Source organism: Triturus cristatus, chromosome 4_2, assembly GCF_964204655.1.
Source record: "Triturus cristatus chromosome 4_2, aTriCri1.1, whole genome shotgun sequence".
Classification (NCBI taxonomy): Eukaryota; Metazoa; Chordata; class Amphibia; order Caudata; family Salamandridae; genus Triturus; species Triturus cristatus.
In genome coordinates, this window is record NC_140586.1 from 268,210,824 (window position 1) to 268,235,733 (window position 24,910).

Consider the following 24,910-nt stretch of genomic DNA (forward strand, 5'->3'; position numbering starts at 1 on the left):
TGCAAGTTGCAATATACTAACGCGCACTATTTCATTTTTTGCAATACAGACGGAAGATTCCCTTCTACGAACCAGAGCTTTGCAGAGGTTATGAATGATGCAACAACTACCAGTACTAGGTTCTTCTAATGTGAGGGGTCCCTTCACTCAGAGATCTTCATTTATAAATTTATATAAACTAAATTCCGAGGGGATGGTGGTGCTGCCTTCCACCACTGTTCAGTTATCATGATTTAATTCCCAACTGTAAGTAAGTGTAACAATGTTTATTGTTTTAATGTTATTGATTTTCCGGTTTGTGCTGCAATATATAATAGAACAATGTACAGAGCTTCTCAATTCAAAATAAACATTTTGAACTTACATAGACTTGGTGGTATTTGGTGTGGACTTACATGAGTGAGCGAATTAAAGGAAGGGTGTGCATGTGCATTGCTTCCACGACTGAAAGGTTGGGTGTGTTATGTTCTGGGTTGTCTACTTGTTGGGTATCTTGGGGGGAGGGGGAGACCTAATAGTTATGACAAGACACTACTATAGTCGGGCAGGGGATTGTGGTGGGTTCTGAATTTCTGATTGAGGTGTGTGAGGAAGGTCCAACCTACCATCACCAACATCCTATTTTCTTGTGCAAAGGTCTCTATGTGCAAGATCCCTACAACAGTAGTAGTATGTCCTATAGGCTATCATATCAAAATAGTAATAAATCTGGTTGGGCATTTGTTGGTGTGAATTGTCAAAGCCTCAAGATTAACAAAGACTCAAGATCAATAAGACTAGAAGTAGAACAAGAGGGCAACCCAAAGGACTGGACTCAATGGCTAGAGCTACTGGTGAATCTGAGTTTTATTTACAACCTTTCAAATAAAGAGTGGCCAACTGGGCAAGCTTAGCTACTACAGTACAGACAGACTGATAGTAGTAGTAGTACAGAGAGTCATCATAGCAGAGGCAGGGATAACAAGATTTTTGAAACTGTACAGATCGAAGGATAATTGTTGGTAAAAAATAGCATTGGGAAACTGAAACAATAGTTTGTGAAAAATATGGTGCAGTAAAAGTTCTGGAATAAGAAATATTATTAAAAACAAGAAGACTTACTGGGGCCAGCAGAGGAGCGCTCGTTGGTGTCCTCTTTGTGGTGGTGTTCTCCCGCCGACTGCCCACTCCCTGTCTGCCTGCCCCTGGGTGCTGATGAACAGGAAAGATATAAGAAAGAGACAAACATTGATGGATGGTGTCAAACAAATACAATATTTTTAAAGAACGGTCAAAAAACACTTATGTAAACAACAATTGCAATAACTAAATTGACCTATCTCATCTGGTCAGCAAGTAGTATCGGGGGATTCGCGGATCGACTACTTAAGTTACTATTTATCAACAGTATTCCAGTCTTCCATTCTGATTCCAGAATACTAAGTTACAACTAAGCCTAAGTACGACGTACCACCCGACCTAGCCCACCTATTCCAGGCGTGCCAATTGTACATTAAGTATGCATTTCCACTTCTTTTAGTCCTCAACAATGCATATGGTCAAATGGAGGACACATGACTACATTTTTTGTATACACCAAATTTTGGGTTGATTGATTGATGCTGATGTTCTGCTAGTGCTAAGCCAATTACCACCACTCATTGAACAAACTAGAAAAGGTTCTAATAAAGACTGGCGTACTAGCGGCACGTGACGTAGCTGAGGGAGCATCATGCATACCAATAAAAAATTACAAACTCATACAAAGTACCTAAACCTAAGTATCAATCCGCCCCTATCTCTTAGTGACAGGACACAGTAAGGACTAGAGTCACTGTAGCATTACGTAACTTAATTTCTCTCAAATAAACTCTTACAGAATCACGCTAAGCGAGCGTATACACAAAGTTGCAAACAAGTAAGATAAGTAGTAGCGCAGAGGAGCACCTGTGTCATAACAATCACAGAAGACTTTTAAACGTGATTAACCTGGAATGTAAGCAGCAACATTCTAGCTGGTTGGAAGAAAAAAAAGTTATTCGCAATATAACACAGAGCAGAAGAACAGACACAAAGTAGTAATAATTAAATAGTTACTCACCAAGACCCGGGACCTCCACTCATAGCAGGTCCAGTAGGTCCTGCTCACGGTCCAGGATGTCGGACCACCGGTGCGTCAACTGCGCCTGGGTGCGCCGGACCCCAGAGCAGCGCAACACTGCCCGGCGCACCTTCCCCCACCACTGTCGACGCTCCGGGAGGCCGTACCCGGACCCAGGCCTGCCACCTGCAGCCAGGGTTGAGGGGAGGTGGCGCTGCACAAAGAAAATGAGTGCAGCCAACTCCACCTCCCCAAATAAGGCCCGTGCCTGCACCCCTTAATGGGCGCCGCCTTCCACAAGGAAGGCGGTCGCGGCTCTGGCTGCGACGAGCCCTACCCTTTGACATGGTTCTGGGACGGGGTAGGAAAGAAAAGGTAATAAAATTAAAAAAGTAAGTAAAGGAAATAAATAGCAGGCAATGGAAAGAGTGAAAAAGTAGGTAAAGAACCAAAGAAAAGTAGACAAAAACCAAAAATATAGAAGCAGGAAAATAGTTACAGAAATAATAAATAAAAAAGATTTTAAAAAAGTGGCTTCAAACAAAGGATTGAAAAGATGCAGGGAGGATTGAAAATCAGGCCCCAGAACCATGCAATAGAGTGAAAAACAAGATGGCCGTGCCCATTGAGACCACGTGCGCAAGTTCGCGCGATATTTTCTCCCCGAGCAAGCAAAAAGCAACGCGAACAAGTAAAAGCGTTCGCGAACAGGAAATACGTACCGCGAACAGGCGCGAGCATGCAATGCGCGACCCGGAACAGGAAGTAAGCATCGCGGGAGGGCGGGACAAGTGAAAACAAGATTGCCGCGCCCGTGAGCAACCGCATGAGTAAGTTGGCGAGCCGCGATCACGGAAAAAATACCTTGAATAGGCGGGACAAAAACGTCCGCGTCTTCGCGATATTTACGGCGTGTTTGCGGAGATTTTCAACATTTTCGCGGTAGTTTGCGAAAGCGAATTTCGCAACTTACGCCCACCCCTACGTACCATCACCTTCCAGTGACATATGGAATAACATGTAGCGTATTAGCAAGTTTGTTTTACAAAATAGGGAAACTAGAATATTATTTTTCTGATGTAGATGACATATTTTCACAAGTACCTGTAGTCCATAAACTGAATAAAGTAAAACCTGGTAAAGTGTTAGGTGAATTTTTCTTAGAAATTAAAGAATTAACATTAGAGTCAGTATTAAAAAAAAATCTCACTTGTAGTCTGAAAGGAGAAGAGAAGACCTTTCTAGATATGGTAGAAGAAAGGAGGATGAAAATGCAAAAGAAAGTACCTGAGGGAAAATAATAAAAGACTGTTTGGGATGTTGAAAGAGAAAAACATTTGAAAGGAGAAGCTAGTCCAGCAATGGCTTTAGATTGGCCTCAGAAAGGGAAGTTGTGGATTAGAAGAAATCAAACTGCGTATGATAATTACTTCATAGGTGCAAGTGATTGCCATGATACTTACAGAATCATGGGTGGATGGGGATTTAAAGGAGGAAATGATCCGTTTTTTCCTGGATTGTATTTTATCTGCGGGAACGCTTATTATCGATTACCCGACCATTGGTATGGCACATGTTATCTAGGCCTGGTTTTCCCAAAGATATTTCATGTGGGAAGAGGAAAAGATGGTGCACACGAGATAGGTAGACAACTAACACGTAGAAGAAGAGAATCTTGGACAGAAATTGTAGGAGACATTTTTGGAGCGTTGATACCAGCAGTTGGAATATCTCTGAATGCACAAAAAAATTTGAAAATTATCAACAGTAGTGGATCGCTTGTCAAAAAGCACTGCTGGAGGATTTTTATTGGTAAATACCGAAATGGTTGCCATGAGAGCCATGGTGATGCAAAATTGACTTGCCCTTGATATAATTTTGGCAAAAGAGGGTGGAGTCTGTGGAATGCTGAAAGTTCAACATTGTTGTACTTATATTCCTGACAAAAGTCAAGATTTAAAGACGTACATAAAGAATATAACTGATTTGCATGAGGAGATTGTTCCAATGGAGGTTGAAGGAACTTGGGAAAAGATTGGGAAAATGTTTTCTACTATTAAAGACTTTTTATTAAAATTAGGTAGTACCTTTATTGGTAAAATTTTATTTCCAGTAACATGTGTGATTATTCCAGTATTAATCATTTTTCTTCTTTTGCTACATAAACATACTAATGTATGTTTATGTAGCAAAAGAAGAAAAATACGAAATAACATAAAAAGAGAAACTGTAAAGAAAAGCGAGAAAGAAAGAAAAGAAAGAGAATCAGAAGAGGTAGAATTAGAAGAATGGAAAGAGAACATGTATAAAAAGACAAAAGAAGAAGAAACAGAGGAAACAATCATGTGATCTAACAAAATTTAAGACTGAATTCATTTCTATTTACAAAATGTATCACATTTTTGGGATTTGTGGTGATATTAAAAATCACCAAAGGGGGGATTGATGGAGCAGGTAAAGCTAAATGTTGTATACCTCCTCTATTTTGCATGAAAATACCAATGATATAACCTACTTATATTATAATTTGACTAACTGTTTGCTGTGTTATATTAAATCAACCATTTGCATACACCAATTACACGTGGGACTTATTGCTATTTGCATGGCAGAATAATTCTAAGAACTAAATTATGTAGGCATATTAACAGTAGTACGTGTGGTAATAGGATATCGCATGATTTATGTTGCTTTTGTGATGTGTGCGTTCCCGTTTTGGACCGTAAGGGTGAGTTTATTGCTTTAAATGTCGCTAAAAGCTAGGGAAATACTAACATATAGAGGGATTAGTAAGGGTTTAACATTAGAATCTTCATTTATTTGTATTAATTATTCTTTTGTGTTTGTTTTGCTTAAGTTGGCATTTGGGCCTACCAAAACATGGCGTCCAAAATGGAGTTCAGAAGTGGCCACCGTCCTGTGAGCGCGATGTCTACTGCGCAGACTCGGATGGCTCCGTGAACCTCCAGGCGACCCAAGGCACAGTGTTCCTGGTCAAGGATAGGAACATGGAGGACTGCCAAACTTCAGTCAGTAAAATCTGGTCTAAATGAACAAATGGGACATACAAGCAAAACTTTTAGGGGCAGATTTATGTTCCCTGGCGCATCCCTGCAAATCAGCATGGATGCGCCAGGGAAGATGCGTCACGAAAGTTTACCCTTGCGCCACAATAGATACGCCGCATTTACAATGCAGTGCATCGTGGCGCAAGGATAAACAGATGCGTGACGCATCTGATGGCGGAAGGTTGGCGCATTGCTGGAGTTGCGTCGCAAGCGCGACGCAGCTCCAGCAAGGCCCTGGGGGCCCTGTCTTGTTAATGCTGCGTCAATCCTTACGCCTGCTTCAAGCAGGCGCAGGGTTTTGACGCAGCATGGCTGGAAAAGTGACTGAGTGAAATCTTGTAGATTTCACTCAGCCACTTTTCGAAGGCGTTCCTGCACCGGAACGCCCCCCCCCCTGTGCAGGTACGCCCACATGTGGCGCAAGCTTTACAACGTGACGCATCTCCCTAGATGCGTCACGTTGTAAATGGGGCGCAACATGGCGCAGGGTTTACGCCGCCGCTGCGTCACAAAAGTGACGCAACGGCGGCGTAAAAGTGGCGCAAGTCCGTTATAAATCTGCCCCTTACTTTTTTGCATAAGGGCAACATGGACAGAGGAAGTGAACCAGCAAAATCCATGAGAACATCCACTGATGTAAAATCGGACGTTTCCAATCAGCCAATCATTTTCCCTCTTTGCCTAAGAATGTTTCATGTTATCCAGAATTTTATTATAAAAAGGGTAGTAGAATAGGGAGGGGCATCTTCCACTCTGGCATTCTGCAGTTTCGATGACTGCACACCCCTATCGACCCCACAGGCGATGACAGATGCTTGCACGATTTCTGGTCCTTTGGAGATCTTTGGGACTATAACGTGCGGAGCAAAGAACTTTCGAACTTTAAGCTTTGGCATGCTTTATTTGGACAATTTAACGGCTAAATTCGGTTATGCAGAGCCAAATGAATTAGGAGAAATCCAGATAGCAAGAATAGGTAAATATAAATGTCATGCAATTTGTGCTGATTGAACAAAATTTTAAACATTGAATGACTAAAATGCTAATATTCATTGCAAACAATATTTAGATCAACAAATATTTGAGTAACAGAAATTACGAGTTTGTGGTTTTTCAATAAAGAGAGTAGAGGATTCTGAGTCTTAAAATGTGTTTTAGCTGGTTCTAAAACACCATCAACCAGTCCAACTAATTGGTCCGTCGACCAAGTGGTGGAGTGCCTTGATGTTTAAGGTTAGGATTCGATAGGTGGTGATGCTAATGTATATTCTGTAAATTGACTTTTCTTTCCTATAGATAATAAGATACTCCCCAACATGTCCAGCGCTTGATTTCATCATCCCTCCTGTGTGCAGACTCAAGTGAGAGAGAAAAACGTATGTGTGTTGGTGGAATGGGCCCCACCAATGACTGTGTGTGCGAATGAGCTAGTGTGACGTCGGGTCTGCGATACAAGGGGAATAGTTGTAAAATGTGCCCTCTTTTTCCCCAATTCTCTTTCACGCGCTGGAGCACTATCACACAAATTCAATTTGCCGACCTCTGCAGGATAAAATGCCAAGTAGGCCCTGCGGAGATGATTGAAGCTTGTCACCTAGAGATGACCATGACTTGGGGTGCACCCTCCCAACTGGGGACACACAGGAAGCTCCGCAAGACACTCATTTCAAGCAAAGAAAACTCCAAAGCAAGTTATTGCCAGTGGCAGTGGGTGACCTTCAAAAGAAAAGGGTCGTCGAGCCAGTGCCACACCCAGTAGCAGGCGCTGTGATAAATCACAATGCCTTTAGGCTCACTTTCCAAAGGTCTCAATCATGGCTCATTAAGAGACTGTATAATGGTCTGTGACTGAGAGCTCTGAAATTAAGGCTTAAGTCAATGAGAGTATCTCACAGTGCCTGTCAGTGGGCCATAAAGATACAAATATAACGAAAAATGTACTCTCCCACACTCCTCGTCTTGATTGTAGTCAGTGCAATGGCACCTCATGGAGCCTCAGCCAATTACCCTCTCCAAATCCTAATACTGCTCTCATGCTGCAGATGAGCAGCATGTGAGCAGTGCCAGGATTGGCTGGAGCGGACTGCCTTGACGCTCCAGCAGGCACAAAGGGCCTGTGCCTGCTCTCCGCCCGGCTGTCTAAGAAAGCTAGGTGGAGAGGTTTACACTGTGCATGTCAAGATGGCCGTCACAAGACAGCCGGCCAAAGAAACATGCGCAGTGCAAACTGGTGGAGTGAGCACCACTCCCCTGCTGCCAGTCAGCAGCAGCCCCACACCCAAACACTGGCAACTGGGGGGCAACGCTCCTCTGCCCTAATCAGGGAGCCGCCTTTGGGTATTGCCTTTCATTAGGTGGTCAAATGTGCAGAGTGCTAATTAGTTAAGCATGTGCAGAAGCTACATATGACATTTTGTGACATATGTGCTTCTGTTTGACTCGCCTACACTGTCAGGGGATCTTTGGGAAGAGCAGCCGTGTACTGCTGCTGGCTTGGTCACCGGGGCCTGTTTTCATTATGAATAAGCACATCTGCAGGCTCACACGTGCATGCCTGCACCCTTGCACTACATATTTAAGCAGTTGCGGTATGCTGCTTCGAAAGTACATGCAGCGTAAAAATATTTGAGCTTGTTCTTGTTTTAGTCCAAAGCAGGCATGTTTATTGATTGCGTGGAAATATAAGTGTGACCCTGAAGCGCTTGTGAACACCGATTATTGCTAAATTTTACTACTAAACAAGCAGTCACAAGTGCAGTTGCCTTGCAGGCACTTGAGTCATGATTTGAATGGTGCAGTAGGTGCAGTGGCACAGGGGCCAAAAGGGCAAAGAAACCCACTGAACACCAATTATTGCCATATTGTACTACTAAACAAGCAGTCACAAGTGTATTTACTTTGCAGGCACTAGGGTCATGATTGTTATCTATGTGTCATGGTCAATGATTGATTTCTCTGCCAGGGCAATCCCTCAATTGGGTTGCCCTTTCATTTCCAGATTTGGGGCTGGAGTTGCAGACATCAGATCATTAACTGTTTAAGACTTTAAGACCTTAGAGGAGGTGTTCCTTAATAGGCATGTGCTATTTTTAATAGCAGTGGCATCAGTTCATTGTTTGAGAGAAGTACGTGCCCCTGTGCCACCATCCCCCTTAGCCAAGAGTCCGCTAGGTGCATTGGTATTGCGACCAGGTCCCTGAATGTTTCCCAATAGAATTCCTTTTCTATAATCTGAACAACAAAGGAATTGTGACTGCTATTCCAGACTGCAGAAAAGAGGGCTTACAGCCTTCTGGTATTTTTTTGGGGGGAGTTCTGTGAAGCGGGCACTGTGCAGCCATGGGAGAACCATATGATACTACACACAAAGAATGATTGAAATATCCAATTCAAATCTGTCTTCTTGTTCTATTATTGAAATAATCAACATTTGAAAATCTCTCAAGGGAGATTGGACCACATAAGTTACATAAATGTTTGACTGAATTGGAAATTGGAGGAAGAGTTGGATCTCTTCAGTGCCACTTCTGATTTCTTCTCCACCAAGAAAACAGAAGATCAATCTTCGGATGTTAAGGATCACTGGTACAGCAAACCAGCCATAAGGGAATCAATTTACCGGTGGGAAATCTTCATTGAGGTCTTATGGGTATCTTTTACATACAAATCTAGGAAAATAAAATATTTCAATTCTATTTCATTCCCTAAATAGAATTCTGGGACAGAATTGTAAAGTGGAAGAATCCCCAATTTCCTCATCTCGTATATTTGAAAAAAGTCTGATTCCCTTCATTTCATATTGGTTTGGGGCTGCCCCAAAGTTTTCCTTTATGTCATAAATTCTCCCCCAGATCAGTACCTAAAAATATATATATATATATCACTATTATGTTCTACTCCTCCTCAGGTTCAACACCCTTAGGATCAGGCTACTCTGGTGGCTTTTGTCTAGCCAGTATGACGGCAGGAAAATCAGCATCAATCATTTTCTGTAAATCGGCAATCATAAGAGAAATATCAGGAGAACAATTGCCAACCCCAGAACCAGCGTGTGACATTTCAGGAGTCTTGTGTTTTTAATGCACTACCATGCTTCCATGCCAAGAATCAAAGATGTCCCACAACAAGGCCACCTTCAGTGATCTTGTTCCCATAAACAAAGGAGGGCCCTTTAAGAGTTTGCTGGGAAATGGAAGAAGGACCTGATTTCCATATCAGTCAGATTTGGGCCTCAAATTACGAGGAGTTTCGCGCTATCCTAAAAATATGTTTTAACATTGTCACAACAGGTAAGTCACTTGAGGCAGTTCACTTGCCGACATAGGTAAACAGAAGGGTGTCATAAGTGGGGGACCTTTTAGGTTCTGATTTATCAGTATGTACTTCAGTGGCACTCAGTATGTATGGGGTGCGTACCTAGTGTCAGCTGCATGAACTAGCGGTGAAGAATCTCTCATGTGCCAGACAAAGTTGAAGCATGTAAAAATAAACCACCATGCTGCTTCAAGAAATAGTTTGGATTTAAAGAAAAAAGATTTGCACCTGACATTAAAAGCAAAAAGGTAAATTCCTATCTTCTTATTTCTTTTAATTAGTATTAGCATTATTATTATTCAAATTATTCCTACTTTTGTTTCCTATTAATACTATATTGCGCATAAGAAAGTCATTGGATTGCTACATTACACTTTTCTATATTTAAAATAAATATTAATTAGGTTACACATGAAGAGAAGATTTGAAAGTGGACACCAAAAGAGAAAGAGAAGTTACTAGCAGCTCAGTTATCTAATTTGCCTAAAGTTGAAAGTTAATTTGCTGTGAAAAAAGCTTAACCCAGTGAGGGTGATGATAATTTCTTTGACGACCAGGAGCCTTACACATCCAAATCATCTGTTAAATGGATGGTACAAATATAACTGTCACAGCAGATGATGCAGAAGACCAAATAGAACCCCAACAAAATACAAATATGCAAAATCTGATGACAGTGGTGTTTGGAATGCTTTAATTAATTAATGAACGCATATTGTTTTGAATTTCAAAAAGAGCCCTCTGATTGTTCACACAGGAAATATGTGTTTGAGCAATCCAAGCAGCTTAAAAAAACAATTAAGATTGCTTTTGTGGTCTTTTTTGGAAGGCTAGTATATTTCCAAGAAACTCGCTGTTTTTATTGTTTTATTTGCAAGATTTTCTCAATTTTATCATCAGTTCTAGCTAATCATGCTTTTAATGACTGGTAAAATTCAAAGTTACAAAAACAGATAAAAAAGATTATTGGTGACAAGTGCATCAATGTATTGCTGGACTTATATGCACTTTAGCAGAATACAAATGCCATTTTATTATAACTCATAGCCACATTTGATCCATTTCTTATCGATCATATTGAACAATATGACTTATACTTTACCTGAAAAGCCAGTTTATTTGTCCATAACAATATTTGATGAACTCATTGACATTAGGGCAAACAAGTAAGACAATGGGGCATATTTACAAGGGCATTGCGCCACGGGAACGTTACTTTAAATGATGTTCCTGTGACGCAAAGCCCTGCTCCATATTTACAAGGTGGCGTTAAGCCACTTAGCGTGGCTTAACGCCAACTTGTAAATATGTCCCTCACAGCAGCAGTCCGCTACGGCAAAGGGGCAGGCAATGGGTGTTGCTGTAGGCGTTCCACCACAACACCCATTGCATTTGGGACATATCCCCATAAATTTGGGTAAATTTTCTTAACCCACACCCTGATGTATGGGCTTTGGCATTCTGGGCCGCCAAATGCATGTCCCATTTTAGAGACTTTTTAAACAAGATGCCGAGATATCTATACTCGTTTACCTTTTCCAATTTGGTGGGGCCCAGATTCCAGTTAAAACTCTGGGCTTTTTTCCCAAAGCATAAGATTTTAGTTCTTGAGTCTGTCAGTATATGGTTTTCCTGGGCACAGGATTCTAGCCTACCTAGTTTCACCTTTCCCATAATTTTCATTAGAGGAATCTAAAAAGGGATATTAGGCAATAACATCGAGCATTGCCTCTAGTCCCCTTTTTAGGTCTCGCCTACGCAGCGCGCATGTGATGCATAGGCAAAAGACCTTTAGCAATCGCTACGGCTTTTCAGCCAAAAACGTGCACGCGTTCCATTGCTTTCAATGGCAACGCGTGCACGTTTGGAGATTCACTTGCGGGAGCGAGCGGCGCCATATGGTAGCAATTATTGCTCCTGGCGCTGCTCGCTCCCGCAAGTGAAACGCTTTCACTTTTGCCGACACTTTTTCTATTACTTTTAGCGCGCGCGCTTGTTTCAGATGCTACTTTTTTCTTTGTTTTTCAGGAGTCTACCATAGATTAGGTTAATAAACATACCTGTTATGTCGGTGGGTAAGTATGAACATGATTTGTTGATGGTGGGTGTTATTGAATGCTGTGATTGTCAACTGCTGGCTAATATTGTGTATATTGGATTTACGAGTTCTGCCAGACGTTGAGACTAGTGCATGTGGTAATACTAGCGGTCAGTGAATGTGTAATTGAGATGTACGGGGGGACGACATAAAGAAGGGACACATAATATGAAATGCACATTAGCCATCAGCCATATTCGAGACAACTGGTGTTGACCATAGGGTATTCATAAATCAAAAGACACCTCTTTTGGATTTGTGCTGAAAAGACTTTTTAGATTGTGCCTGGAACCCCTTGCTCTTTCCTGGGACAACCTTCGCTTTTCGTCTCACAGTGTAAATGATTGTATTCCGTGTTTTCACCAGCACAGTAGCAAGGCAGTTCTCAGATTGTTATAGACACGTCACTACTGCTCACATTACTCGTTACTTTTAGCAAGGTACTTGTGATATTGCTGTTGAGTTTCAATATCTTTCTCTTGTTTCTTCCAGATACAATGGCTGTTCCACCATGTTATGCTGACCTTGGCAAGTGTGCCAGAGATACCTTCAACAAGGGATACGGTAAGTTTCGATCTTCTAATAAATGCATGATTTTGAACGAGGAGCACACCATTTAACAATCTCAGCATGCAACGATGTCGGAGGACATTCTCCGGAAAGGTGACCTATTAAAGAGCATAGTCATTTTGGAAGAAATGACAAAACGAGGCAGTTTAACAGTTTTGTCCAATGCTTCACTGGGTTTTGGACGAGGTCTATGTTGGCAGGTTGTCACTCAAGGGCTGTTGGTACATTGTATATAGGAGAGGGTTTCGGCATTTCTTTTGAACTTTAGTTTGCATAAGTGTACAATATTTTGTTTTAATAGAGTAAGGTTCAGTGTGCCATGTCACTCGGCAAGTTTTTTGTGTTGCTGCATATCTTCAGCATGTCATATATTTGTGTATTATTACAACTTTAGGATGGGTGTGTGGTGTTACGGTTATTGAGGGCCTCGGGCACTGGCTGGGGCATTGTAGCACCTAGTTTCCTGGCACTAGATTAAAGCTCGACGAGGTGATGAGTGCTAAAACTTGAAAGTATGCTCTACACCTGATAGGGAGCAAAGGAAATTGAGGATTTCCACAGTGACCTGAATTTACCAGTGAGGACTTCGAGTTCCCCTATAATTGCTGCAGAACATCTGGCATTCTTCACTTCTGGCAAGCATTAAAATGTGTGCTAATATGTCCTAGTTCCTTTAGTCCCATGCGTAGGATGTTCAGTATCAATGGACTGATCCTTGTTTGGTGCATTAATAATTAGAGCGGGCATATCATGGGCATTACTCCTGCACTTTGTCAGCCTCAGTACACCTCGTCCATTTTCTATACATTGTGAACGTGTACTTCGTCAGTACTCCCCTAAACAACTGGTAATCCCACTTACCCACCCCCACACGGTCTTTTCCCCAGCCTCTTCTGTTACTTGTACTATAAATCACACATTCACCCAAATATATCAATGAATGAGACTGGATCCGGAAATGTTTTAGTATAGGAATTAAATATACTCTATCAAATGTATCTTGCAAGTGAAAGGCGGGAGGGTCATCTGTGGGAGCTGTTGTATCAATCTGAAAGAACGTTAAATAAGGGAAGTGCCTAATTGTTATAATGGCCTGCAGGTTCTGTAAATCAAGCACAACCAGCCCGTCGGAAAACAGTGAGGTTTGAGATCCACTCCAGGAGTTACAGCGAGGATTGGAGCATTCCCCTTCCAAACACTAAACAGACAGGCCTTGCTCGTTTGAGACACTGCAACCATCTGGACTCGGAGGATGCTCTCAAGACCAAGAGCCAGCAATGCAGTTTCTTTGGAAATGGACACCCCTAAGCAGAGAACAGTTGCTCCATTGTAGAATGAACCTGAAGAACTTCAAGGCCAAGTATGCCTGCCAGTTTGTGGCATTATTTCACAGACTTGGACAATCTGCTTTCTTGGTGTCTATCCTTGGCATACAGACCCTTCTGCTCTCCCTCCACTTTCACACTCTCTCTCGCACCAGTACTTGTGCCCTCACACAGCTCTCTCCCCTAAACACCCACCCTGCCAGGGTCGGTGCAGCCCCCCACATTGTCCCACCAGTTACGGAAGCCAACTTGTGGCCACTCCTTCCCGGAGCCCAGATGGTGCTACACATTTATATCCAGGAGGAAATTAAACATTCAAGGGGCTTACTGTCTCTGAAGCATTTTGCCCTTTGAGTCACACTTTTCTTACCTTGACATGCCTCAGTGGGAGTAAAAACACTTTCCGGACGGACCCACGGAGGGTTAGTTCCACTTGAAGTGCCCTATCAACATATTTATAATCCTTTTTGTTTTCACACATTGTACTGCCCATATTCTCCCTGATTGCCCAGACCTCAGTGGAATGAAGACATCCGGTTCTTTCACCTCTCATATAATTTTTGATCACATGTCTGTGTGGCTATAAGGCTTATAAGGTCCCAAAGGCAAGACCAATTGGCTATCCAATGCTTGTTAAGTATAGGCACGGTAATACTATCACTCCAGTATTTGGGGAAGGGATCTTTTACTGTCACATTACAGATGTGGGTTAGTATTGGCACTCGTAGCGGTGTGTGATTTTTGAATGCATCGACTGGGACCCCATCAGGTCCCGGGGATTTTCCAAGCGCACTACTTTTTAGAGCTACTCTTACTTCTTCTGTACTTATCGGCTATAGGGGTTCAAAGCCAGCTACATCAGGGGATCCTGTGTTATACCAATGTCTACCTTTTTTTGGTTCAAAATCCCTTTAAAATGTGTAATCCAGGCTCTCGGTGCAGATGGCACCTCCGTGGTTGGCATGCGGTTCTCTTTAAGGTCAGGGGAATGTACGATTTTCCAGAACAAGATACAGTCACCAGTATCTGCTGCGTGTTCAACATTTGTACGTGCCTGGTCTTGTAGTTGCTTTTTCCTTGTGAATAACACTGACTTGTAATTCCTTCTTAGCTCTTTAAACTTTTTCCTCTTTCTCAGGCTTACCGGCAGTGCTTTTCTTAAGAGCTGATTCGCTCTGGTACAGTAAGAGTGAAACCACCTGTGATCCTATCTTGTTTTACCTGGTTCCGTTGCTGGGATTTTCAAGTTGTCAGCAATTGCTGCTACTATAGTATAAAATGCCTCCAGCAACCTTTTATAGTTTGCCCCATTCAGTGCATGTAACAAAAGCTTCCCAGTTCTCCTTAATAGGTTTCTACTAATCTTGTCTTGTTTATACCTGCCCATTTTAGGCTAACACTGTTTCTACCCCCAATTTCAATTGGAGGTGCTCGGCCTAGTCCCTTCAATTTATCACAAGTAACATTGAGCGTGAGTTTAAGTACTGAATGGTCACTGAGATTGCTATTTTAAAAGATTTATTCAGATTCAGACCTTTTACTGAGATCATTATATGAACGATAATGAAAGGGTGGCCATTCCTGTGAAATATAGGCAACCTGGGTCCATTTTCCCTAACATTCTGTTGTAACAATTCCAAGTTTAATTTGTATAGGACCTTGTCTATTAAGTCACCATATGAGTCATGAGGGAAATGGGACTGTTCTTTCCCATAGCAGTCTGAGGAGCCATATACTACACTGGTGGGGCAATGAAATTTGCTTGTGTTAAGATCTCCAACCCAAAGATACATATAATAATACCTGCTTTCTTTGTATACAGCTCAATTTCCTTTCCCGATTCCATAGCAATCATGTTACGTGTGCCGTTGAATACATTGTTGTAGAAGTTAATTGAAATGACCTTATACTTCTGATCAATTAGCAGGTGTACCAGCTGATAGTAGGGAGGTTTATTGCATGTTTTTTTTATTAGAACGATGGGGGTATAGAACAGAGATTAGAATCACCAAGTCCCCTTTTGCTCGCCCACTAACTGAGGGTGAATCTGGGATGAGTATGCAGACATGACCATCAATATGGAAATCTTCTCTAAGCCAAGTTTCCTGTAGGCAAATCAAATGGGCAGACGTTCTAAAATTAAGCCAGTTTGGGTTCCCCAGTTTACATTTCACAGCCGCAACATTGCAGGATTTGATTACTAAGTAATCATAGATATTATTAGTATCCCCCATCCTGCCCCTTATATAACATTTGGGGTCCTGTGGCTCTAGATCCTGATCACAGTTGCCCATCTCTTTGATCTCCTACCGTCAATTCTGTTCATTTAGGAGGGTCAAAAAGGCAAATCTTTTCGATGCATTAACAGGATAATGATAATTACGACTCTGGATCTGATACATGTCATATTGACTTACCCATGACAGATGAGCTCAATTTTCAAAGGTTACCCCGCCATGGAAAGGCTGGCGGGGATGTACTTTGGGTGCCCGTTGTGGGCCCTCTTGTGCAGGGGTTGGTTGTTTGTGCACTTTGGGGGCACTATGGTGCCCCCTACATTTCCCTATATTTAAAAAAACAAGAGCAACCCATATGTCCCTGTGAACTGGGTATTTGCATTTCCCTACACCATGTGGCACGCACCGCATGCCAAGTAGTGCAGAAAAATGCAAACAGCCAGCAGCACCCGCCGCAATGTTAAACGTGCCATTTGCTGCCACTGAGGTGGAAGTTGATTCATAATGTCATTTGCGGGACCGCCGCCTTATAGGCGGCCAGTCCCAATCCCCGGGACGATGGCAGACAGACTGAAGTCCGTCCCCCATCGTAATGAGCCCCTTTGTGACGTACAAAGGCTTTGTTTTTACCATCAAATTTATATCCCACAAATTCGCAGACAGCACATCTCAGACTAGTTTGAGAAGCCACCTTCGGAACAAAGATGTATTAATGGCCTCTGTGCAATTCAATTTAATTTGTCTTTAATGAGTCTTTCATTTTTAAATAATGGCAAAATCAAAATTCAATAACAATGTTACACACAATCCATCATACAGAGTTATCGTTCTCAAATTCATGAACAAAGACAAATAATTATAAAGTAAATGAAGTTTGCATATATAAGTTAATAATTCATATTACACCAAAAGCGATCACTTTATATTTACAGAGCACTGAACAAATCAACTATTGCAAAACAAATGTTTGCTGCACGTAGTTGCTGTAAAAACGATAATTCCAGTGTGCATTGAGGAAAATTGCATTTTTTTAAAATCAAATTCTAGGGGCTTAACAATATTTGCAAAAAAAACAATGAAATGGAGGGTACAATGAATAGAGGAGTTGTTACAGGGACATCCTGGAAAGGTAATGAACTCCTGCCACTTTAGAAAACACAACCAGTAAGTTATGTTATGGTATGCTATGTTATTTTATGTAGATTTACAGAGTGCACTATCACCTAGTAGGGTATTCTGGCACTAAGCTGGTATTAGTTGAGCCAGATCCAGAGCCTAGGCGGGCTACTTAAAAAGGGAGGTCTTCAGTTTCTTGTGGAATTCAAGACGTGAAGAGGTGGCTCTTATGTGTAGTGGCATGCCATTCCACGCTTCATGCGCACTGTAGGAGAAGGTTCGACCACTGGATATTGTTTTCCTTATGCGTGAGATGTGTGCAAGTAGAAGTCCAGAGGAATGTAGGTATCTGAAAGGTTTGTGAAAAAAGATCCATTTGTTGAGGTATGCTCGGCCAGTGTTATGTAGTGCCTTGAAAGAGCGGGAGAGGAGTTTGAATTGTGAGCCATATTAAGGCAAAAATGGGTCAATATAAACATATTCTGAGGGATAGCCACCATATTAATATATGGTTGAAACCTGTCCTGAATTAACAGCAAAGAATTAGCTTGAACTGTAGATTTGTAAAATTCCCTAAGAGCCCATCCCTCATCACAGAACGTAGTGTACAGGACCTTAAAATTGAATGCTCTATGGAAAATTTCAGCCATCATTCCCTGAAAGAGACACCAGTCGCTCTATTGTTTTTGATATATCAATGGTAAGATGTTTTGCCTTGTAGGGTGATTTTCCTCATCTCACTTCAGCACATAACTCGTAAGGTTTGGGAGCTCTTATGGCACCTGGCAAGGTCTCTTCCTTAGGTCTCGGCTGATCCCTTGGGATGAAGAAAGTGAACTGCTGAAGAAAAGAGGTGAAGAAGAGAAAAAGCTCCATCCTTGCCAGCTGCTCTCCCAAACAGACTCGGCGTCCTGAGGCAAAAGGGAGAGAAATGTTTAAAAGTGCAACTGACCTTTAGATTTTTAATCTTTTATGAGATTATGTCTTTCCATATCCACACAAGCATCGAAACATTTTATGAAATGGTAATAAAAAAGATATGTCTTATCTTTATCAGAAAACCTCCCTGGGGCTGTATTACACAAAGAGCCAGGTGCAACATGCATTTTGCCCCTAGCAAACGGGCCGATACGCAGAATCGGCTAATTTGCGATCGCAAAAAATGCATTTTGGATGCAGCAAACCCAATTTTGCGAATCGTTAACCTGTTACCGAATCGCAAAATGGGGTTTGTGATTCGCTATTTGGAAGTGCATGTTTAGGGGATCCCTTCCACATAGCGGATCCTAACTGTATACATGAATGTTTTGTGACCTTGAATGCGGTCACAAAAAAACCACATTTTATCACCTACTTCAAGTAGGAGGTAACCCATTCGCAAATGGGAAGGGGGCCCCAAGGGACCCCTTCCCCTTTGTGAATGTTAGTAAAATCATTTTTTAAGAGCAGGCAGTGGTCCCACCTACCACATTAATAATCACGAGGTAGGTCATTTGTGATCCCCTAGGAATCACTAAAAGTGTTAAACACGCTTCTATGCATTCTGTTTTGCGATTTCCTAACTGCGAATCGCAAAGATTCGCAATTAGGGAATCACAAAACAGGGCCTTCATACATCTGGCGCAAAGTTCCCTGGGAGCGTAACAAGAGTGTGCACCCCCAGGACACTTAGGCATTTCAGAAGGGGCTGCAGATGCTGTGCCCCCCCTCTGTAATACGGATTGCACTGGCGCACATGTAGCACCAGCACTATTTCGAAAGGGGCATTCCCTCATTTGCATGGGGGCATGGCCTCATGCAAATGATTGAATCTCTTTGCCTCTGCGCTCGCACCATATTATGGATGTGGGCGCAAAGGCAAAGAAGCCGGTAGGAGGCGCACTGACTGTGCCACAAAACGGTGGCTCACTTACCATGTGCCTCCTGTGGGTCACCCACTGGAGGAAAAAAGGGGGTCCCATGGACCCCCCAGGACATACTTGTGCAAGTAGATGCAGTCACTCACTGAACCTGCCTGCAGGGGGATCTCTGTTCCCTCTCTCTAATTGCAGGCGGGTACCACATGCACAGTGAAAAATGGTGTGGCTGATTAAAGCAGCTGCTCTGAATTTCACTGAATGCATTGCCCCATGGCAGCCCTGAGTTCACTTCTCTCTTGAGGGCAGCACATTCATTGCAATCATATGCACTATTTATGTTTGCGCCTGGTGGACCTGTTGAAGGTATGTTGTGGCGCGAACATGGACAGTGCACCCTATACATAATACGGGCCCTGGTTTCCAAATTCTTTTCAGTTTAATTAGCACGTAAAAATGTTATGGACTTTGAATGCAAAAGGTGTTATAATAAAAACAACCTGAGGGAAATACTGTGAATAATGAAATAGAGACCTTCATTTCCAACATTGGTGGTCAGCGGAGGGATATGACTTGTTTTTTACTTTGACACACAGTGATTGGTGGACATTACTACTGCGTGCAGACCATTACGCTACCACATACTGCTTTTTGCTTATTCCTATTTTTGTGATAACCCTTGAAGTATCCACATACCATGTCCTTCTCTGGTGAGTCAGCAAGTGAGGTTGCAAAATTGGTGTTTGAGATTGAGGAGTTGCAGTCTTGCAATGTGGATCAGCCCAAACAGTTTTGCAAAGATTTTCGATGCCCCCTTGTTGAGTGTTTCCTGCATGACCTATTGTAGTTTTCTGTATGTTAGCCTAACTGTGCACTGTATAGGCCTAATTTTCTTTTTTCACACGTTACTACATAAGCATACTTGCTTTGTGCCACATTGCGCTTTCACACACAACCTACATATGTTTTCGTGTTCTGTTCTTATTCTGAGATTTAGTCTCAACACCACAGACAAGATCAAACAACAATGTCCCTTGTCATTCTTTCTGGCCAGCCACTAGCACCTAGATATAACACAAAAATGCAGCTGATGTTTATGTGCACATGTCTTGTCATATAGATGAGTGCAGGAGACAAAGAAACACTCATGGAACGAGAGTTCTGAGACAAGAACACTGCATCTGCTGAGATGTAGAACGCTCATCTGTGTATGCTAAGGTACGGGGTCCGCCACTAATCCCAGATATCTTTAATATATATTCATTTAGCTTCAGTAGGAGGGGAGGGGGATTTAGGGTACTCTGTCCTATATAATGACAGGGCTTTTCATGGTATACAGGTTATTAACCATGCTAACAGTATTTTTAGTATGCATTTGTTTTCTAATTGTGGCACAAATGCTGCATTTCTGGGCACGATCATTTAAATAAATATTCTAAATTTCCTGCGTGTCTCCTGTTTATCCTATTATTGATGAGTATAAGTGAGAGGGAGAAAGGGTGTGTCCTGTTACTGCAATCCCTGAGTGGGTCGAGAGATTTGTAAACTTGGGTGCCTAATCACTTGTTTCTCTGGTAAGGTTATGAGAGCAAGTGAGGCACTTAGCTAGTCGGAGTTGTGCTCATAGATACTGAAGTGGTATGGTGACTCAGTCCCTACATACCGAAGTGCTATTGTCCCAAGCATAGTTCTGTTCCAGATTAGAATCCCTGCTAGGATGGAGGCGCTGCGAAAGGCGCCAAGGGCTTGGTGGGCAACACGAGAAGCTGGGGAGGCTGAGAATGGTAATATGGATCTGGAGGTGCAGAGCCAGCAAGGGGAATTTGAAGCTCAGGATCTGCCTGTGGGAGCCTCTTTTGGGGGTGGCAGCAATGTGTCATCTAGGAGTGTGTTCCCAGAGGAGCTGGAGGACAGACAGAGGGCCAGGGACAATAAGCTTGAGCTGGAGAAGCTCAGGATAGAAAGTAAAAAGTTTGAATGGGAACGAAAGTAACAAGATAAGGAGAATGCCCTTGCCTTGGAACAAAGTACCCTTGCTCTGGAGGAAAACAAATTGCTTGTAGCCCCTGAGTTGAGATTAAAGGAGCTGGACATCAGGGCCAAGTAGACAGAGCCCAGTTCAAATGGTGGCAGCGTGCAGCCAGTGCAGTCTTGGTAGAAGGTGCACATTCCAAAGGATCTGGTGCAAGAGTACAGGAAGGGGATGACATACATGCTTGGTTTTCGGCTTATGAGGCATCATTCCACTTGAATGAGGTCTATAACACCCAATGGGAAAGGGTCTGTGAAAACACTTTGAGAGAGGAGAGACATTTGACAGTCCTAGGGAGGAATACAGCTCTCATCTACACCAACATGAAGGATGCCTTGATTACCCAGTATGGTCTCACCCCAGAGCAGTATAATGAAAAGTTTAGATCTTTTAAGAAAACTGATTCTCACACTTGGTTGGAATTGACCTCTTTAATGCTCTAGTTTATTTTACTTGTGCATGGCTTCTTATTGTATGAGGCCTACGACTCCAAGGAATATCGTATCCATGGATCATTGATAATTAGGTATGTGGTCCTTACAATCCATGATTACCTTTCTCACCTCTGTGATGCCATCATGTGGGATACACATTCTATTTTGGTTTATCATTTGGTTAGCATGGTGGAGTACTTTACCTGCCACACTCTTTCCATGTTTTTCCTCACCAGTCTTTTGCAACACTATACTGTTTGTTTGAATAATCTCCTGTCTTTCTTTTCTATATTGTGTTTTCTTTAACCCCTTGAGTGCCCATGACGAGATGGTCTCGTCATGGGCCGCGGTTGCGCTGTGCCCATGACGAGACTATCTCGTCATGAGCCCCGCCCGCTAATGAAACGCCCGACACAGGGCGTGGAAAGGGCGGGGCACACAAGGGGTTAAGTGGGTCTGTGTTTTCCATTTAGTATCTTGATGACACGCTTACCGGCCGTCAGCCGGCCACCAATCGGTGGACCAGATAAATTGTGCTTTGCCAAACAGTAGGACTTCGGTTTTATTGGCATTCAACTGGAGGAAGTTCTTCGTCATCCAGTTGGAGATAGCACGCATACCCTCTGCAAAGAGCTGTTTAGTTGTGTCCGTGTTATTGTCAAACGAAAACAGGAGTTGTGTGTCGCTCACATATGAAAAAGGGACAAAGCTGTGTTCTCTGATGATTTTTGCAAGGGGGGCCACGTATATGTTAAATAACATGGGGCTGAGACACGAGCCCTGAGGAACCCTCTTATTAAGGGATTTAGCTCCAGAGCAGAACATACCCAGATTCCCTGAGATGACCCTTGTCTCACTAGGGGACAGTGAAATGGTCCAGAAGACCCTTGTACCTGAAACAGTAAGAAATACAGGCAGTGGGTGACCATCAATTGATAGAGGATGGAGGCTCTGACAGACACTGGAGCCAGAATGACTACGGTAGGGTGTCACCTGGTGTGTGAAGAGCAGGTATTCCCCAATGTGTTCCACCAAGTAGTTGCAGTGGACAACTCTTAGTGACAGTACAAGGTGTGGCAGGTTCCCTTTGAATGGGGAGGTCTCAGGTTCCTTGAGGGTTACGGTGAATCCAACCATGCCTGTTGATTGTCTACTGGGAAATGACCTGGAGGATCACACTTGGAGATGCTGGGGTTGACAGGGTGGGCGTGTGTGAGCACTCGGTCAATGGCAGCCAGGAAGGGTGATCTGAAGGACCTGGAGCCTGAACGAGTAGCCCAGGTCCCTGCCAGAAAGAGGAGGGGCAGTGGGCATGGGAGAAAAGCCCCAGAAGTTCCCACGGTCCAGGAACCTGAGGGAGATGCCCTGGAAACTACAGGGAAGCAAGTGGCCGAAATTGGGGACGTGCCTGAGCTGACCCATTGGCAGCAAGAAGGGCGTCCTACGAGGGAGGAATTCTGCCAGGAGCAGAAGAGTGCCCTTCTCTTGATGGCCAATGGCTGCAGGCTGTAGACTAGGCAGCTGGCAAGGAGTCTGGATCACACTGGATTTACTGGGAGAATGGTCTCATGTATAATGAGCATAAGGTTGCTGAGCCTGGGTCAGCCCATGTGCTGGAGGTACCCCAGCGCTTCAGAGCCTTCCTACTGGGTCTGACTAATGGTGTGCCTTTGGCAGGACATTTGCGGCAGGAAAGACCTTTGAGTGGCTTGTCACCCACTTCTAGTGGCCCCACATGCGCAGAGATTCTACTACTCATTGTAGAACTTGCCTGACGTGCCAGGCAAGTGTCAAGAGTGGAGAGAGATGTAAGGCTCTGCTCCAGCCTTTTCCTGTCATGAGCACCTCTTTTGAGAGGATGGGCATTGGCTTTGTGGGGCCTCTGGACCCCGAGACAGCCACGGGCAACAGGTTTATCCTGGTCTTGGTGGACCATGATACCCGGTACCCGGAGGCTATGCCTCTAAGAACAATGACAGTGCCTGTGGTGGGCCAGGAATTGATGGGGAGCTTTTCCCGTCTGGTTTTCTACAAAGAGGTGGCATACAACCGGGGTGCCATCTTCATGTTTCTTTATGTCTCTGTATGAAAAGTGTGGTGTAACCTATAAGTTCACCCCCACCTAACTACCCCAATGTAATGGGTTAGTTGAGAGATTCAACCAAGCCCTTGGGGCATGATTATGGGTCTGACATACTCCATGAGGCGTAAGTAGGACGACCTCTTGCCATGCCTTCTATTTGTTTACAAGTAGGTACAGCAGAAGGGACTGGGATTCAGCCCCTTTGAATTGTTGTATGGACACCCTTTGAGAGGACCTCTGAGTCTGATGAAGGAGGGCTAGGAGGAGACTCCCAGGAAGCCCCCCTAGAATGTATTTAGCTACATGCTGGCCTTCAGAAGCCACACTGCCCGAGTCAGGAATCTCGCTGAAGCAAATCTAGAAGCCAGCCAGGAGTATATAAAACGTTGGTATGGCCAGAATGCCACTCTGATTTAGTTTCAGCCTGGCCAGAAAGTGTGGTCATGGCCCCCAGTGGAGCTGCATGCTCTCCAGGACAAGTGGACTGGGCCTTTTGAGGTGGTGGAGCACAAGAGTGATATCACCTGTCTGGTGGACTTGCAGTCTCCAAGGAACCCTTTGAGGGTCCTGCATGCAAACTGCCTCAAATCTCACTTTGAGAGGTCTGAAGTGACTATACTCCTGGCAACAGATGATGGAACGGAGGAAGAAAGCAAACCTCTTCCTGACCTCCTGCATACCAAAGAGCAGGATGGGTCTGTGGAGGGTGTGAACCTCTCCCCAGCACTGACTCTGGAACAGTATGAGGCCTATCGCCAGTTGTTGGGACAATTTTCCTCCCTGTTTTCCTTGACCCCAGGAGTCACACACTGGTGTGCCCACAATGTGGATACTGGAGATAGTCCTCCTGTAAAACACAAGATTTACACGTCGACTGACAAGATCAAAGCCAGCATCAAGGAAGAGGTTTCTAAGATGCTAGCATTAGGGGTGATAAGGCCCTCCAACAGTCATTAGGGCAACCCAGTGTTCTTGGTCCCAAAGGCTGCTGCACCTGGTGCCACTCCTGAACTGCAGTTCTGTGTAGACTACTATGAGCTCAACGCCGTCACTAAGACTGACGCGTACCCCATCCCCCGAGAAGATGAGCTCATATTTTGGCTGAGAGCTGCCAAGTTCCTCAGTATGCTTGACTTAACGTCTGGCTACTGGCAGATTGGCCTGACCGAAGGAGCCAAAGGGAGGTCAGCATTTTCAATGCCAGAGGGGCACTTCTAGTTCTGTGTGATGCTCTTTGGGTTAAAAAAATTGCCCCTGCCATCTTTCAGAGGTTGGTTAACCAGGTTTTATCAGGGTAGGAGGACTTTAATGCTGCATACCTGGATGACATTGCAGTATTCAGTTCCAGTTGGAAGGATCACATGCATCACCTCTGGGAAGTGTTGGAGGCTCTGCAGAAGGCAGGCCTTACTATCAAGGCCAATAAGTGCCAGATAGGGCAGGAGTCTGTGATGTACTTAGGATACCAGGTAGGAAGTGGCCAGGTGGCTCCCCTACAACCCAAGATTGACACCATTCTGGCTTGGGAGCCCCTCAAGACCCAGACTGAGGTGATCGCCTTTTTAGGTCTCATCGGTTACTACAGGAAATTTGTCACAGGGTATGGCACCATTGTTGCTCCCTTGAACGAGCTGACTTCTAGGAAGCAGCCCAGGAGAGTGATCTGGACTGAGGCTTGTCAGATCGCTTTTGATGCC

The 24,910-nt window shown here is 43.6% G+C and overlaps 1 pseudogene across 1 annotated transcript in view; it reads right to left on the reverse strand.

The window, feature by feature from the left end:
- Positions 1-16,419: 16,419 nt before the first annotated feature.
- The window catches only part of LOC146833609 (cytochrome P450 2D4-like), a 225,532-nt pseudogene continuing 217,041 nt past the window's right edge, over positions 16,420-24,910 (reverse strand). The window contains exon 9 of the transcript XR_014960603.1: positions 16,420-17,719. The product of XR_014960603.1 is annotated as a cytochrome P450 2D4-like (transcript). The remainder of the gene's footprint in view (positions 17,720-24,910) is intronic.